Below are 15382 nucleotides of genomic sequence, written 5' to 3'. Positions count from 1 at the left end.
GCAGAAGGCCTGGTGGCACATCTGGCAGAGATGGATTGTGAGTGCATGAATATGTGCAGGAATATCTCTAAATAAGCAGGTATAGCCCTTATGAATCTGCATGGCTGGGGGATGTTGCTGGAAATCCAGATGTTGGGAAAAGAAGTAAGAAAATCCAGGCAATCAAATACCTGTTTGAAAAAAACAACGCCCAGAGAAAAGGAGCTTGATGGCTTTGTGTTTGTCTGCAGTGAAGTCATGGCAACAGAGCACTCATTTAGCAAAATTAACTGTTTCTCTATCTTAAAAAAAAAAATCAAATGAAAGTGATGCAAGAGACATCCTTTTATCTCAACCAAATGAGTCCATTTGTGCCAAAGCAAAGGAGTCATCCTGGGGAGTTTGCTCCTGAGAGCGTGCACTTTATTAGAACAGAATGTAATAGTTGTCCCAGAGCCGTAGCTGAGAGCCTGGTGCCCCAGGCAAGCACTTTCAGTAACAGGAAAACCAAAGTTAGGTTCCTGCACCCCTACGATGTCGAAACAGGCGCTTTGGAGTGTGATTTTAAGCTCCCGGTTGTTTGGGATTTCAGCTCACTTAAGCTCTGGATACAGCCTGCAGAAGGGCTGCAAGCTCTTTGAAGTTCCTTATGGGAAATGCTTAGTTTCAGAAGTACTTAGGTACCTCGGGATGAAATGCTGGTGCTGCTTCACTCCAGGTGTAGCCATATTCCTGGGCAAACCAGCTGCCTCCACGTCCTGTTGACTTGAAGGCTTCTTTGTGCCTGAGACTCCTTTTTGGCTCCTAGCCTTAGCGGTAGCTGCAGTAATTCTCACACCAGCCCCGGAAATAACACTTCTGTGCTACTTCTGTTTTGATTTTCACTGCCCATCTCCGTGCACACAGGGCTCTGTGAAGCAGCGCGTGATGGTGAACCGCACGGTGACTGTATTGGTAGGCACGAAAGCCAGATATCTGTCACCGAGAATCTCAGGTCGGGAATTCAGAAATTGGTCATCTCGGTAGTGAGCGAGGGCGAGCTCCAGGGAATACGGCACAGCCTCAGACACCTCGCTCGAGAGGCCTTGGAAGGAGCGTGTCTTAAATGGTGGTTTCCAACCAGATCGAGTTTTATTTTGTGGCTCTCTCCTGGAGATGGATTTCCATGGGAGCATCTGGCGGCGGAGGTGCAGAGCTTTTATCTGTGCCAGGGAGCCGAGCGTCACGGGGGAGACTTGGAAGGGTGATTCAACTCTGACGTGCTCTCTGTCAAAAGCCTTTGGGGGAGGTTGGAAACCTGGTCATTCACTGACGTCAGTGCTGGTCAGGTGAATGTGAGTTGGTTTCCATTGCCTCTTGTGTCCAAATGAGATCCGTACCTCCCCCTTACAAGTTAAATTGCAGCTTGGTGGAAGAACAGTGAGAAACGAGTGCGGTTGGATGAGTTTTGCTCAGAGGAAGAAAGCCTGGGTTTTACGATCATTTTATACCCAGGTAGATATCTCAGACGTAGTTGTGGAGGTCTTCCACGTAAAAAGCCAGTGTCTGAGGCTTTTTTTGGAAAGCATCTCTTCCAGGAGGGACCGCACGTGGACGGCGGTGCTGGATTGTGCTTGTCACGTCGGTGCAGAGGCTGGAGGGGGTGCATGAAAATGCCCAGCCTGACCTGAGGCTGGTGCAATGCTACCTGCAGCAGTGGCTGGAAGCTTCTTGCTGCTTGTTGCCCTTCTCTGAGGTGGGATGTGGCTCTCCTTGGAGCTGTTCACCGCGTTAGAGCAGCAGGGCCGGGCTGCAGCAGCCTCCTGCCAGAGCCATCCCCGTGGGCTGCCCGCGGGGAGGAGAGAAGCAGGCGAGGGTGGGAGCGCAAACACCAGGCAGTTGCACATCTCATTTTGTCAGAGGTTTTTAAGGAGTAACAGCTCGCATCCCAGGCTTTTTATGGGGAGGGATGAGATTCCCCAGGCAGGAACGCCAGCGAGTTAGGGAGCCCCAGCCCCGTGGGCTGCCCCAGCCCACGAGGGGCGAAGAAGCGCGGCGGAAAAGCCCGAGCGGCTGCTGCCAAACGGCTGGGAAGATGCAGCCCACGACGTCTGTTGTGTCTGAGATCTCTGTAAAGTCTCTCGCATCCTTCCTCAAGTTTAGTTTTCCAGTGGAGGCTGTCGCAGTAATGAGAATGTCTCCCATCTGCTCCTCACATGGCTTGGCACATTCAGCTAGCATATATATATTTTTATTATGGGGTTAGCCAGTGGTAACCATGACGATTAGACTTATCACGCAGCATTTTTTTCCCTCCTCGAGTCAGTTTGAAATGCTGACAATTAAATAGATACAGTACACTTTAGAGATCCATCAGTCTCTTTGTTGTCTTGACAACCGGAGTATATTTAGAAATGTAACAAGTACATGGAGTTCAATTGCACTTTTGCTAAAACATACTTTTGTAGCTTGAGAATTTAATCTGTTGTTTGTAGATCCAGGTGCTTAGCTGAGCTGTGCCTGACTTTCTCTGCGGGCTGTCTGGGAAGCTCCTGCGTGGCGGCGGGGAGCCGGGGGTGGTGGGAGGGGACCCTCGATGGAGGTGCCCGACACCACAGTGGGAGCACCAGGAGCATCCGTCCTCCTGGTGGGCACGGGTGCTCGCCTGCACGGGGTCCTCACGGCTCGGCTGCTGGGCTGCAGTGCGAGAGGCAGCCTGTCCGAGCATCCTGCTCATCCCCACAGTGAGCTGCTCTCGTGGTGCAGGAGCACGTCGGCACAGGAGCATCGTACCTCCGTGTTAATGGAGCGCGGTGTCTTGCTTCCAGCACCTGAACTACCTGAGCTTCAATCACGGCTGCTGTCTCGAAGCAATAGCAGAGACTGAGAGTGTTTCTCCACATCCCTTGTTCTGTTTTGTCTTTGATTTGCTGGGGCTTTTCGGGCTTGTTTGATTTCAACAAAATGCTACTACTACTGATTTGTTGCTGTTGTTTTCATTTATTTTTGTCCTTTCCCATTTTACTGGCAAAACTGAGCTCAGCCTGCCCTTGTTTAGCTGGAGCAGCACGTTGGTTAGGTGCCTGGCACCATGGGTTTTTAAGGCTGCATCCAGATCTGAAACAGCGAAAGGGAACATGATGGAGTGCACTCGGGGGGCTGTGCACGACCCTGTCCCCGCCACCCCTGCCCACACACTGATGCCCAGGCTGGTGCGTGCCCTGTGCTGGGTGCCTGGGGTGGCTGTGCTGCTGTCTGCCCTTTCTCCTCGCAGCCAGCAGAGAGCTGTGGTCAGGGCAGGCATATATGACCAAGGAGCATGGTGCAGGTGCCACAGCCATCCCCACAGGCATTGTGACATTCCAGCCCAGCTGGGACAGGACAGGAGGATCCCATCTGCCACCATCCTACCCCAGGATCCTACCTGCTCGCTCCTGGGTCAGTGCCACCTCCTCGCTCACGGCGCTGTCTTGCTGACTGAAAGGCTACTGGAGGGCTGCATTTCTTTTTCTTCGGGATGTGGCAATGTCCATAGCATCCACCTTTGGACAGAGAGCTGTAACACGTGTTGGTAACGTGTTGGTAGCAGCACTGCTGCTGGGGAGCCTGGCCATTGTGAGCTCAGTGCTGGGAGGCTTTGTGACAGGGGGGTTTGGGAAGGCTCGAGGGAGAGGAGCCCAACCTGAGCCCAGCTGCTAGGGCCAGAGGCAGCCAAGGAAGCACATCTGCGTTTCCTGGGGTGAGCATCATCTTCTGTGTGTGCTATAATTTAGTAAGGCTCCAGAGGAGGAGAAGACTGGGTTTCTCTGTTATGATTCTGTTTCTCTTATCCCTGTATTTCTTTTTAATTCAGTGTCTATAAAATAATGCAGATGATTTTTTGGTGTGTGCACAACTCACTTTTCATTTTTCTGCGTTTTATTTGCTTCCTCCATTTTACCAATTTCCCAATGAAAAGCAGAAATTGAAGTTGTATTTCCACTCAAGCTTTGTCTGTAAACTGTTAACGTGCCGTCTTCGAGTGGTTAATTGCTGCTGGGGTTTATTCTTAAAATCCAGCTACCAAACCCCAAAGATTCTAATGAGTCTTCAAGCACGCTTTAAACAAGGTGTCCAAATCAATCTGACAAAGATAATGGTCTTCTATTAGAAGATATTTAGCTGCAGGTTGGAGGAGCTTTAATGTTTATTGGTCTGTAGATCTGTAACCAGACAGAATCAGAGGAACTCCATTGATTTCGGAGGAGCTCTATCTGGTTATTACAACTGAGGTTTGGGCAGCGCTTTAGATGCAAATTGCAACCTCTCCGAAGGTAAGTGGGGTTTTGATTTAATTCCTGGAAGCCATAATGTCAGCAGAGAAGCGAAGAGCTGGGACCCACGTACCCCCACGCCTGTAACTTTGGGTTAGCTCTCTCTCCCTCGCTGTCAAGATTAGATTCCCTTGATTAGGACTAGTAATTAAAATGCAGCTTCTCTTAAGCATCTCCCGGAGGCAGGCAGGGAGAGTGGAAGTGCAGCCTGTGCAGGTTGTATGTGTGTGCTCTGCAGAAAACGCCAGCAGTTCTCCTCTTCTCTCATCTCACTGCTCGTGGTTGGGCTGCTGACCTGCAGCTCGAGCTTCCCAGCTCTGGAAACACGAAGCTGGTAGCGCTGAATTCCCAGGCAGCAACGCAGAGGGGGCCCTCGTCTCCTTTCCCCTGACATGTTCATGTCCGTGCAGTGCCTGGGAGGCATGGACCACCGCTCCTCACCCCCTGCGTGTGTGGTGGAAGTGATTCACCATGCATTCACGGCCTGTCACACAAGGGGCATGAGTTTCAAACAGGCTGGAGGCATAGGTTAGCGTTAGCTATTTGAAGTCCTCGGTCTGAAAGCGACATCAAACAGGGAGCAGAAAATGTATCATGCACAGAATAATCCGTGGGATTTGTTTCCCCCTTTAAAAAATAACAATAATAATAAATTCCAAACTGTTGGCATATGCTGCCTCCTTTGTGGTCGGGACACCTGTCTGTCTCTTTGCTGTTACTCGATACGGGGCTTACAGCGCTCGAAAAAATGTTAACATGAATTATTTGTCATGGCAAATATGAAAGGAATATCCAGCATCAGAGCAGGCAGATCCTCGGGAAATTTCTCCGGGCTTCTTGTGCTTCGGTGAGGGCCTGAAGCAACCTCTGCAGTTCTCCTTTGTGCTCCCCTTTCTCCACCCAGGGCAGGAGGGTGAAACTGCTGCCCTGCCAGACCCAGTTCCCCTAGGCAAAGACACCAGTGCTGGGTTCTCCTCCCTTCTTTTAAGGATCTTTTAAGTCATTAGTTAATCTCAGCTGTGTTTGTTAAGAGATAATTAATTTCAGGCACGCAGGGGAAGGGGATGGGCAGAAGCTGGAGGTGATTGGGAATCTTCTGACCCTGGTGTTGGGGTGGGCAGGGGAAGGTATGTGGGATCTTGCACCGATCCTTGCTGATATTTTGTGCCTGCTTATTTCTTCCCCGGTGCTGAGATGAAAGGAGATGGAAAACACAAGAGGAGGCTCAGATATCAATAAGCTGCCAGTATGAAAAGCTGCTGGTTAAAGGCAGCCTGTGGTTACTTCAAAAACCTGACTTTTAGTTTGTTTTTTTTTTGCTAGGCACCTTTGGAGGCATCCAAAAGAAGCCAGGGCTGGAGGTGGAGGTGGGACTGGGACCGTCCCACTCTGCCACTTGTTTTTTTTTCCCCCAGTGCTGCGTGGGGAACACATCCCATCTCAGCCTGGCTACTTCTGGGTGCTCACATGCCTACCTGGCGCCGCAGGGTGACTCAGTGCGGCCCTCGCGGAGAAGGAGGCTGGGGAAGAAGAGGCCCTTTAAGCACGAGAGGCAGGAGGGTGTCTGGTCGGGCTTTGAAAGAGGCTTTGTTACCTAGAGCCCTTACGTCAGTGCCTTTCACCAGCTCCGCGTTGATTTAAAACAACCAGCTCCTCTCTCCAATAAACCTCCGTCGCTCTGATGCTCTCGCTCAGATTTAATCTGCCCTGCCGACGTGTGAAAAGCCCTTACATGGAGCAAAGCAGGGCCAGGCTGACACGGGAGCTGGATCAGAGGAAAAATAGTCATGAGCTGCTCCGCGAGGGAAGGTAGCGGGCCTACAGGCCCTTTTAGGGCTGTTTTCTCCGTGAGGTGTCACGGCCAGCTTGATTTACTTTCTGCTGTCACTGTGAGCACAAAGGTTAATGCTGCCCTTTCCGTTTCCATCCGCAGAGGTGCCTCGGAAGAGCCTTGTCCCTACGTCTGTCCCGGGGCCTGAGGGGGCTGCCTGGCTTCCAGGTGAGGAGCGCATCAGCTCGTGGGGCTTTGGCCGACAGCTGAGTCTGGGCAGAGCCTGCAGACCCCAGGGCGGCTTTGCAAAGTGTCCTTTGGTCCTGCAGCAAATGAAGGTGTTTCTCCAGAGCCTGTGGTGCTGGAGGCCAGGGCACCCCAGGAGACTCAATGTGGTTTTTATTATTTCTGGGCCCAGGTCTGGACCCATGGCGACTGAATCGTGAGGGGGAGCCCTCAGGGGAGGTTGCTAAAAAGGAGTGGTGTCAGGGCAGTGGGTCTGTCCTCAGGCCTCCGTCAGCTGAAACATCCCAGGAGGTGAAGGAGGTGTTAGAGATGCTACAGGGTGATGGCAGCTGTGGGGAGAAAGCAGCGAGCAGCCCCGTGGAGAAGGGGATAATAAATGGATGGGGTTGGCTGGTAGCTTTGGCCTCGTCATCCCTTTTAATTGTGCTGTATATACAGCACTGGCCTTCATGCTCTGGGTTGCTGTGGGGTTATTTTCATATCAGAGGCTGCTGCTGGACCCAGGCCACTAGACCCAGCGACCCGGTTTTGACTAGAGGAGCTACTTCGTTTGTCTCAGTGCAGATCTGGCTTGAGATTGGTGAGATGTCTGTGTGGCATGCAGAATCTGGGAGAGCTTCTTTACCCTCCTGTGTCACTGAGTAGAAGTGCACTCATCCTGCCATTTCAGTAAGGCAATCCACATCCTTCCTTTCCTCCTTTTTACCCTCTTGTTTTTCTGTTGCTTTTCTTTCTGTCTGGTGAATTATGGCTGGCTAGAGATGAGGTTTCAGCGCCCTGTTTACTGCAAACAGTTGGGGGCATTAATAAATGTTGAAGGAGAAAGACAGACAAGGGATTAATAAGTAGAGGACAGGAGATTAATAGCAAGAGAGTAGAGTTTGGTTCAAGGCCTGGTCTTCCCATTTGCTGGGTTATCAAAGATTAATGGCAGCACTTCTCTTAGTCTCGCTCCTTCCGTGGCAGCTTTCCTGGCTAAGCCTAATAGACTGTCCCAAAGTGTTGCTGTAAATATGAAACCTAGGGAGAAGCCTACCCTTGTAGACTGTTGACTAAATGAGATGGTATTTTTTTGCTCTCTGTTGAAAGCTTAAGCAACAGCATCCAATATATTTGTGAATTGGGAAGTCAGATGTTCAGGTGCTCACAGCTCCTCTCAGGACAAAAGCATATCATAAAATGTGTCTTGCCAAGCAAGCCGTCTCTGACAAATTTATTATTTTTTACTGTGAGCCTTGTGCAAGAGATTGATTTCTCTTCTCTTGACTGTTTTTTCAGCTTTTTTTTTTTCTGGTGGGAAAACGGGGCTCTTGCCTTATTGTACCTGGTCTCTGATTAGGCCATTTGCGTGAGGTTAGATCTTGGTAAGGAAACCCAAACTTCGGGGAGAACATTTCTGGTTAAATTTGCTGAAGAACTGGAGAACATTAGACTGCAGCACTGAAAGTCCTCATGCTGGCAGGAGGGTGCATGCAGCTGGGGGTGTCCCGTGCAGAAAGTCAGCCTCAGACTCCAGTAACTCCACTGTTACTGGAACATTACTGGAGGAACACAGGGCTGGAATCAGGACTTCATGCAGCAGTAGCTGAATTTCTTTTCCAAGGAAGAAAGGCTTTGCACTGCTTCGGTGTCCCTGTAACAAAGCTCTTCCCATCTCCTCTGCTGTTACGTTCGGTGCCCTTGGCTTTTCAGAAGTTAATTGATTTGTCCATATTATGCTTCTCTCTTTAATTTTATTTGTGTAAAGAAGGACATGCACTAATCTTTCTCCAGAGAAACATTTCACACTGCTCCTCTTTGAACGCTGGCTCCGGGTCTGCCACATTTCTTAATGAGTCTCTGACTGAAAAGCCACGGTTCCCACATGGTCCAGCCTTGACACCCACAAGCTTGCACACCCACAAACTTACACACCCACACTCGTGCTCCCGGCTGAACCCAGCTGTCTGCCCGCTCTGTGCACGCACTCGCTGCTTTGGGATCTGCAGCAGCAGCTCCGTGCCTTCCTAGGAAGCCTTGCACATGGCAGGGGATTTCTGTGATAGATTTGGCATCAAATTAGCTGTCCCTGCACATCAGGAAGGCTGTAACCTCTTTGTGGCAGCATCCCCCAGGCGTGGTTGACGTGCTTCTCCAGGAGCCTGGATTCCTGTGGGCTGCGTTACCCGACGGGCGCTGCTCCTTCCTGAGGACCCGAGCTAGCACTGGAGACGTAGACAAACACCCAACGCTGAATTACTGCCTGGAATGCCACCGGCTGCCAGATCTTTGATAGCTTGTTTTTAATGAAGATTCCTCCTGTAATTCCTAGAATATCTTGCAGTGCAAAAAATGAGCCGTGTGTGTATTTTGCTGTGGGCTGAATTTTTCCTGCTCTTCACAGTTCCCTCCGTGAGCAGGGAGGAAAGGGAGGGGGAAGCAGCTGACTGCTTTTTTGTTGTTGTTTTTCTATTTGACTTCTGTGAAATATGCAGCGATCAATCGCTCGCAACTAACAAAATGTTTTTGTTTCCCTTCGCAAAAGCATATGGGAACTGCAGGAAAAGCATATGGGCGTTTTTAGGAAAACATATTGGTGAATGGACAAATTATAGCGGTGCCAATATGCTTTGGATGTCTGGCTAGACCACTACTACTACCACACTTGCTGGCATGCAAACCCATCCACAAGATTTCCAGCATATGAGCGGTATGTAGCTGCTCCTAGGGAAAGAAACGCAGGCAGTGTTGGATCAGCCCCACGTGGAAATAGCATTGTGATCCATCTTCAGGGTGCGTGACTGCCTCACCGTGTCCCGGGCCGGGCTCGCTGCTCGTGTCTGTGGCAGCATATCCATTCTCTCACAGCAGACTGAGCCCAGAGCTCCACTTGCAGCTGGCTGTAAGTAATGGTAATGGGAACCATTTTTCTTCCTAAAGCCCTTGACTGCGGTCCTAATAACACCTGAGCATCTTGCAAACAGGCTAGGCAGCCTCGGGTTTTCTCCTGCTGCTTTGTCAGGCCTTTCTTTGCTAGCCGGGGCTTTATTTTTAATTTCTCTATCCTGTGCACAGCTTTTGAGGAAATGCAAACCATTTGCATTGCTGATGGGCCCGGTCCTGGTTGCTGTCGTGCTGCTGAGTCAGGGAAGGGCCCCATGAGCTGAGAGAGGCTCCGGGGGTGGGAGGAAAGGTATGAAATGGGCTGGTTTGGCAGGGCAGTGCTGGTGGCTCACAGCATCCCTGCGGCTCGGGTTGCTCTCCTGCAGTCCCATGCAAGAAAAAGTCCTCAGCAGCTCCCTCTGGGCAGCCCTTCCCTCTCACCTCTGCCTGCGATGGGCAAAACGTGGTTGGAGACTAAGGGATAAGCAAGATACCCGTGTGGGCACTCATTTGGACGTCACTTTGTTTATTTTGATTGCGATCCTGCACTCTCAGATATCCTGAGTGGCAATTCAGCACCTTTTAGCGTTCTTCCCCTTACGCCAGCTCCAAGACGCTGTGCTGCTGAGTAATTTTACCTTATTTAATGTAGCCACTTTCCTTATAGCTCTTCTGTTCCGTGAGACAATTCCCTGTTTTATTATGCAAACAGTACATTAAGATCCTTGTGGGCCAAAGTTCCCAGCAGTGCTCAGGATGACGGCGAAGAAGTAGGTTGTTTCAGAAATAACGATCCTCTCCTCTACAAGCCGTCTTGGAGTTCTGCTTTAACTGCTTTTGATATTATACGTGTTTTTTTTTTTTTTAAATCCAGTACTTCCTAAATGTTATAGAGCTCAAAAAATACACTGTATGCCTTGTCACAATATTTAATACAGAGTGCTATTTACAGTAATGAATCAAAATGTCAGTTTTTAAAATATGAACTGTCAGAGTGTTCCTACTTTGCAGAAAACTTTGATATGACAGTTTGTTAATCATATGACTATTACATCAAATGTGTCTCGGAGTACTTTTGCTCAACAAAGTCTTTTTTTATTCCTTCCCCTCCCTTTAGGCTGGTAATTCTGGTAGCGGTGTTTGACTGAATGCACTTTGATTAGAGGTCTGAAAAGCCCGGAGCTGAACGCTTTTGCATTTTGCAGCCGGGAGGTATCAGTGCCTGTCCTGATGCTGATCGTGGTCACCTAGCCTTACAGGTGGCAGAGGCTGGTTAGGATCACCTTCACCGTATTCCCCCAGTCTTTGCCCCGAGCCTGCTGTGGCTGGGATGCTCTGATGTTGATATGCATGGCTGTAATGTGCATGGGGAGGGTGGTAGTGGAGAATGAAATAAAATGCTGTGGGTGAGCAGAGCGAGCCTTGCTTTGGGTTTCACAGTGCCTTTCCCAACACCAGCCCGGGGATCTCTGCCCAACGTATATGTATTTATTACATATATATAGCTTCAGCATGAAGGGCCAAGCAAAATCCTGCTCGGCCTCATGGGTTTTGTGCCCTGCAGTGGTGGCTGTGTGAGGCAGGCTGGTGCTGCTGCTGCAGGAGGAGGAGGCAGGGGCCGGGGATCCCAAGTTCCTCTCCCCAGGGCTTTGGTAACTCTGACCCGTGAGCCAGGTCAGCGTGTGTGTGCCGTGAACTCTGCTCTGTAAATGCAGACCGGGGCGCTCAGTGCTCTCTTGTGTTCCTTTGTTTGCTTATCTACAAAATGGGAGTAATTAATTGGTACTAGTTAACCCCAGGGAGTCTCCTTAGAGCTGGATTACACAAACTGCTGCGCTTCTCCATGAAGATGAGGGGGAGCTGATGTAGATAACAGTGCTTTAGAGGACAGCCTCTGGAAGGAGAGGCTTACGGGGTGCTGATATGAGGACTGGAGCCTGGGCAGGCATCTCGGATGTAGCAGAGCCCCGTACCTCTGCCCATGTCTTTGGGTCGCCTTGTCCAGGGCATCAGGTGGATTCCCGTCACTTGTTCATTGTGTGGCTGCTACAAGCACAGCATTTCTCATCTGGAGTTGGCTTGGCACGGCTATGGGAATAGGAGGAGCCTTAAAAAGGCAAAAATGATGGATCAGCAGTTCAGAAAAGGCTCTCACACAAACAGGGATGGTGACAAAGTGCCCATGGGACGGGGCTGCTGCGATCCACCCCGCTGGGGGGCGGTGGGGCTGCCACCTCCGAGCGTGGTGGCTCTGGGATCCACCGACAGGACAAATGTGAAGGTGTCACTTCCAAAACCACACCTCTGTCAGCTTCACCGGGCGAGCTGTGCTGCTCGCTGCCTTCCCCCATCCCGCTGAGGAAAATCGATTATTATTCAATTTTCGTTTCAGACAAACCACGTTCTTAGCGTGATGATTTTTCTTTTATTATCGTTACAGCAATGGATGGAGAAGGAACTCTAACAGATGTATGATTAGCAGGGCATGAAATTAAAAATGTTTGTGTACAACGAAAAGGTTGTTTACTACCAAATTCCTCATCTGAAAATTAAGCGATATTAAGATTGGCCATGAGATTGTGTGGCGGGCACGCAGCCCTGTTTGCTTCCCCTCTCCCAGCAGCATCAGCAGAAAAGTAACAATCTTTTAGAAGTTAGCTTTATTTAAAGAAAAAATAATAATGCAACTGAAAGGTCAGTACCGGCCTTCGGAGGCAAATTATCCAAAGAGCTTGTTCTGCTCTAGGACCAGCGGTGTCAATTCAAGAAAATACTTTGACTGATGCTGAAGCCCAATTGATGAGGGCAAATCGAGCATTTTCTATCAAAACACTTCTGGCTGGACAATAAGGTTTTGATTAAATCATTCAGAGTGTGGGTGTGTACATGTACAGAACGTATTTGTTGTCAAAATGCTAAAAAATACATGGTTGGAGCCCCTGCTGCAGCATGCCCGGAGAGGTGCACGTTGGTGCTCAGTCCCTGGTCCTCTCCCCATCTTGTGGGACCATCTTTTGCCAAATTTCAGCTCATCAGGTCATGAAGCCTGGGACTCCCCGAGGCACCTGGGTGCTGGAGCAGAGCAGAGCATGGTGCTGCCTCCTGGGGTGCGTAGGGTGGTTTTTTAGTTTGGTTGGTTTAAAAAAAAACAGGTTGGTTTTTTAGTTTATTTTTTATTTTTTCATGGTAATGAATTTTTTTGTTTGAGAAAATGCTCCTCCTTCCTATGAGCTCTACCTGAGATTCATGGTTCTCAGTTCAAGCTGCTCTTCCATGACTGTCTTTAAAAATGTGCTCATGAATTTTAAAAGTGCTGAGTTAAGAAATGGCTGTCACAAACACATTGCTCATCTATGTCATGCCGTGGAGGTTAGCCTGGGCCTACCTAGGATTGAACATTTCTTGAATACTTTGAGTTTCACACCTACCTCCATCCATCCTTTATGACTTCTAAAGACTTCGCGGCCAAGTTCAAGGCTGATGCAAGTGGAAGTCTTTAGGACTGCTCATGTGCAAAGTTTCACCTGGGTAAGTGTTTGCAGGACCCGGACCTGAGGCAGCAGCGTGATGAATTCGGCATGCCGAGCCCGGACGGCACTGAGCAGAAAATAGGAAGAGGGCGAAGAGATTGTTCCTGTGCTCTGGGAACAATTGAGACAGAAAATTGCTTCCAGGATTTTTTCACTTTTCCGCAGAGGGTAATCAGCCTGTGTAATTCTCTGCCACAGGAAATACTGCCTGAATCTGTTACCCAAAGACAAAAAGCAAAGTTAGATAGCAACTTGAGGAGCAGAGGTACTGCAGGGCAGGGACTGTTCTTACCCTGCTTTTCTAGGTGTAAAGGCTGCTCTGCATGGCACAGGAGGCCACAGTGATACAACTGATGGGGCAGGTAATTGTGCATGAGCTTATGTACTCGGCGTGTTCCTGGTACACAGTTCGATCGATCTCCAGTATTTGGTGCTCTAAATAGGAAGGTAAGCTCGTATGCTGAGACTGTGAATGGAGATTTGCTAAGCATCGTGCTCAGGGGGTAAGCCTGAGTCTGCAGGGAAGCTCAGAGCGGTCCCAGGAGGATGTTGGCTGCCAGGTAGCTCCAGTCCTGTCCCTGGTGCAGTTTATATCTTTGCTCCATACACTTAAGAAGATCCTCATATCTGCACCTTTATTTGTTCATCTGGAGGATGGGGCTTCACTTGGGCTGCTTGCAGGCTGTCTGTTAATGGAGCAAGGCCTTTCAGCCACGTGTCTCGTTGCAGCTTTCAGGCGATACAATTTTTATTTTTTAACTTGAGCGAGAATAGTTGTGGCCAGATCACCGCACGTACATTACGCCTGCTGGCCACCAAATTTGATTCCCAAATTTCCATTAGCAGGTCATATTGGACAAAAGGATCTTGGGCTGCTAGAAGAGAAAAGAATAAGACAGAACCCAGTTGGTGTGGGGTTATCGGCTCTGGATGTGATTGTTCCTGTCTGTTCATCTGGGTAATGTTTGCTTTTGTGTAGTATTTGTCTGCATCTGTGCTTCTGTGCACATGGGGAAAAGGAGGACAAATATCACTGGGGTAGATTAACATTAAAAAATAGTTAACTGATCAAAGCCATAAAGCTTGTCCAAGTGAATTCTTCAGAGAAATAGCTTTGAATTTTCCAAGCAGCCGCAGGCCATAAAAGCGAAGCACTATCACTCAGAGATGCAAAAAAAATCCCCTTCTGTTGGAGTGTTGGACCTATTTGTTCCCTTTTAGGAGGGCGTTCAAAATGTTTTCTTAATTTTCTTCAGAACATCTCACTGCTATCCATCATGAGCCTTCGCCAGCTGGGATAGCTCCGCTCCCCATTAGCTTTAACCCCGCACTGAGAACGTGTGTATCCATCCTTTGCTTTTCAGATGCTTTTCTAAAAGTACATGTGGCAGGATGGCACTTGCAGAGCTCTCTTCATCCCGTAGCTCCAAGTGTCGTAAGGAAAGGGCTAAAACTTCTCCCCAGCGTGTAGGAAAGGAGGTGGTGACGAGGAAGGGAGGACGCAGGAGGTGGCTGGCTTGCACCTCGGAGGATGCCACGCTCTGCCTCGGTGCAGCATCGGTCCTGTCCCAGCCAGAGCACCAGCCCCGGGGCTGGGGAGCAGGTGGGGCAAAACTGGGGGAATTTGGTTTGGCTTGAATGGAGTAAGACGAGCGCATTGTTTCGTTCCTCAGAGAAAGTTATTGAGGGCTCATAATGAAGGTTAGGAAACCAGCCCCTGGGAATTGGACACATAAATTTGCTTTATGCTTATGAAAGTCTCTCTTTCACAGCGGTTCACTTTGTTGTTTTTTTTTTCTTAAGATGCACAAAAGTGAAATGCTGCCGTATGATCCATAGGCGGAATATTTGGATCATTAGCAGGAAGGAAAATTGCACCTCACGAGGTGCTTTGTAGTTGAAGTGCCTGTCCTCCTGCAAGGACTCAGCTGTCCTTCTCAGCACCGGTCTTCTCTTGTAGGGAAATTTTACTGCCTAATATCTTCTGGCCTTTTAATGTGCTTTATTGTAAGCCCGTCACACAAAAAAATAAAGGAACGTATACTTTTTGCTCTTGTAAATGTTGAGAGTTAGGGCCCAGAGGGAGGGCTGTTAGTGGCTGTGTCCCGGGTGCCTTTCAGGCAGAGAACTGCCCTTTTGCTTCTCTTCTGAAACCTGGAGTCTCCTTCTCCAGATAACCCAAATTTTAATATGAGCGTGTTTACAGCTTTTTCTTTTTCTTCTTTTTTCACCCCCGAGGCAAGTTTATACAAGTCCTAAGTAGCTTCTTGTAGAAACTGAGGTCATCGTCGTAACAGGTGGGCAATGCACGGAGGGCAGAGCTGTGACTGAGGGGCAGGACTGCAGCTTTTGGAAAGGAATTAGATCCTTGCACAGGTGGGAGCATGACATTTGTGTGTGCCATGTATACACATCCTGTGCTTGGTTTCTGTGGTGAAGCAGAGATCATTTACCCCCAGAGCAGGGCCATTTGCTGGGATGAAGTCATCAGCATTCGGTTATTAAAGCAGTACAGAGGCACATCCACGTACAGGACAGCACAGAGGAGTTGTGGATTTCATCCCTCTCCCCTCTAATCATACTTCTCATATAGGCTGCGTCCTGCCTTCAGATGGAAGCAGTCCTCAGCTATCGATAATACGGGCTGAAATTGAATCTGAAGCCTAGGGCCTTTCTGCACAGGGGGAGTATTGTGAAACAAA

At 49.3% G+C, this 15382-nt stretch overlaps 1 protein-coding gene across 7 annotated transcripts in view; it reads left to right on the top strand.

Moving 5' to 3' along the window:
* The window catches only part of LPP (LIM domain containing preferred translocation partner in lipoma), a 331358-nt gene that overhangs the window by 85800 nt on the left and 230176 nt on the right, over positions 1–15382 (top strand). For 2 of the 7 annotated variants that reach the window (XM_082767515.1, XM_082767512.1), the window contains one exon: positions 6205–6270. The exons of the other annotated variants lie outside the window; for them this stretch is intronic. The gene's annotated coding sequence lies outside the window, so the exon portion shown is untranslated. The remainder of the gene's footprint in view (positions 1–6204; positions 6271–15382) is intronic. 7 annotated transcript variants of the gene reach the window in all.

Source organism: Aythya marila (assembly GCF_965140915.1).
Source record: "Aythya marila genome assembly, chromosome: 9".
Lineage (NCBI taxonomy): Eukaryota > Metazoa > Chordata > Aves > Anseriformes > Anatidae > Aythya > Aythya marila.
The sequence above is the reverse complement of the archived record's forward strand: the minus strand, read 5'-3'. Positions and strand labels throughout refer to the sequence as shown.